General features: G+C 34.2%; 1 pseudogene; it reads right to left on the bottom strand.

Annotated features, from left to right (window-relative positions):
* Nucleotides 1-526: 526 nt before the first annotated feature.
* Nucleotides 527-645, bottom strand: LOC118602381 (annotated as a pseudogene).
* Between the last annotated feature and the right edge of the window lie 2218 nt (nt 646-2863).

Below are 2863 nucleotides of genomic sequence, written 5' to 3'. Positions count from 1 at the left end.
ATTGATACCTAATAAGTCATCTCTTTATGAGAAACAGAGTTTGGCTTCATTATTAACATAATACCCTGACCATTTATCACATGTTTACAAGGTATCAGATCATAGGTTAAGAATTAAGCATTACTTCATTAATCTCATTTAAACTTGATTACAATAGTATAAAGAGGTTTAATTTCTTTCTATTTCGAAGATTAGAAAACTGAATCTGAGAGAGTTGGGTAACTTTCTAGTAAGAGGCATACCTAGATTTCTGACTCAAATCTGCAAAATTCCAAAGCTTTTGAATACCTGATATCCTATAGCTACAGTTCAATGGTGAAGAAGATACTTATTCTCACATGCCGTAACTCACATCCATAATTAGCACTCCCCTACAACATTAGTTTTGCTCACTGCATCTGGATGATGTGAACATAGAAGGTGTCACCTCTTATGATCTGAGTACTTTTGCCATGTTAATTCACTAAGTCAGATTATGAATGAGACATTTTTCACACTTTTGCTACACAATTTTTTTTTTTTTTTATGCCTACATCACCTGGTCTTCCTAGGTGGTCTCCCATCCAAGTACTAACCAGGCCCAAACCTGCTTAGGTTCTGAGATCAGATGGGATCGGGTACATTTAGGGTGGTATGGCCATAGCAATATATATATTATTTATTTTTTTTTTGGTGACTCTGGTGGGACATGAACCCTTCCCACACCCTACCCCTGGTTTCTTGTTCATAAGAAAAAAATTCTGACTGGCCATTTTAAAAAAGGAAGTAAATTCTTAAATCAATTAAACTAGTCCAATACCACTATTAGGTCCAAGATAAGAAAGATATTAAAAATGGCTCTAAGAAAAACTCACTAATTTAGTTACTGAAGCAATCCTCAATTAATAAAGTGTCAATTAAAATTAGTTAAAAGAAGGAAAGTCTTCTTATCTTTTTGATATCTAATGGATGAATGAATCAATAAAAACGGGGTTTGGAAAATATAAAATGATATAAAGTGGGTAAAAATAGAACCATGTGGAGTTTTCATTAGGCCTATTTTGATGAATAGATGAGTGCTATTTGATTACAATTTTCCATTTACAGTACTTACAGTCAAGGTGCTACTATAGTTTTGGAAAAAAATCATTCTTATAAGCTGGTAAACATTTCCCTTGCAATCCTTTTATACTGATAAACATGATATATATATATATATATATATATATATATATATATACACACACACATACATAAAATCTGTTCTCTCTGTGTGTGTATGTACTATATATATGTTATCCTTGTGAAAAATATATATATATATAATCTCACAAAGATGATAAACTATCGAACTATATAAATAATTTCAAATTTTGAATTGTTGGAAGTGGAATTCATAAAGTCTTTTTATATAGTCAAACTTAAACAAAACTAAAAAAGGACAACTGAGCATGATTATTTCTATTTGAACCAGTTACATTTTATTCCATAAAATTTATCACTCTTTTTATACCAATAACATGCAAAACTAAACTTTGATGTATTGGGAATAATTTTTGGCTTGGTAAAGCATTATTCCTACTTTCAATGTCTGTCTAGAAGAAATAGCCATGCCGTATAAAACAGGTGAACTAGTCAATAAGTAATAATGGATAATCTTGGTGGAAGAAAAACAAACAAACAAACATACAGAACGTATTAGATATTTATTGCTTGTAACATATTATCCTAAATCTTTGGGACCTAAAACAACAAATATGTATTATTTTACATTTTCTGTGGGTCAGGGATCTGGAAGCAATTTAGCTGAGCAGTTCTGTCTCAGTGTTTCTCATAAGGCTGAAATCAAGGCATCAGCCAGGGGAACAGTAACCTAAGGTATCACTGAGGTAAAAAGACAGAAATGGGGTTGTGGGTGGAGGGAGATAAATTTAAGGTGGAAACCAGTCTTTTTATAACCTAATTTTGGAAGTAACATCCTATCACTTTGCCAAATTCTGTATGTTAGAAACACATCAGTAAATCTAGCCCACACTCAAGGAGAAGGAATTACACAAGGACATGGGCGCCAAGAAGGTATCTTAGAGGCCATCCACCACAGTTTCTTCAGTGTTGGTATTTACACTCTGCGAATTTCCTAGAGGTTTTCATCTCTGCAAGGCATGTCCTGGGGACGTGAGAAGAAATAAAACAAGGAGTAAAGTGTCTAAATCATGTTTTGTGCTTGCTTTTATCCCCCTGTGACTATTTCCCCTAACCCATTTAAAGATTTTATTCATAGATATTATAATTGTTTGCCCAGAGTTTACAGCCTAGAGGTGCACACATATTGGTCATTTTCATTGAGCACTTGAGAGGAGTCAGGGGTCCCCTCATTACATCTTAAAAGAAGCCATTTGATCCTTGGGGTATAAGATGTACATTATCATGGAGGGGGAGAATCATCCCCAAGGGAGCAAAGATCTGCTCTTTGGGGGCAAAAAGCTCTTATTCTTTTTTATGTATAAAGCACAGATGTATGTAGTACATAAACATATATATGGTATATCTGTGGTATTAAAATTTTATAGGAGAGTGATTAGGGAAAGAAAATTCCTTCAAAACTCCTTTGAGAGGGTGATAATGAGAAAAACTTGACATAGTACAAGGCAGTAAAGAGAGTTTTAAGGCAAGGAAGCCTTGATGGAGGGAGGGACGGGTGCAGATTCAGCTGAGGTTAAGGAAGGAGAAAACAAAATTTGGAATTTGTCAGAGTGTAAATGGACTTTCCCAGGCACATATTGGGCTTTGGTTTTACACTGTGATCTTATTTTACCTAAATTTCAACTTTCCAGGGATTCCTTACAGTTTGACTCACTGAGTTCCTTTCTGGTTTTTGGAGCAC

This window comes from Rousettus aegyptiacus, unplaced genomic scaffold (genome assembly GCF_014176215.1).
Source record: "Rousettus aegyptiacus isolate mRouAeg1 unplaced genomic scaffold, mRouAeg1.p scaffold_m13_p_4, whole genome shotgun sequence".
Lineage (NCBI taxonomy): Eukaryota > Metazoa > Chordata > Mammalia > Chiroptera > Pteropodidae > Rousettus > Rousettus aegyptiacus.
Note: the sequence above shows the minus strand (reverse complement) of the source record. Positions and strands in the feature narration are given on the sequence as shown.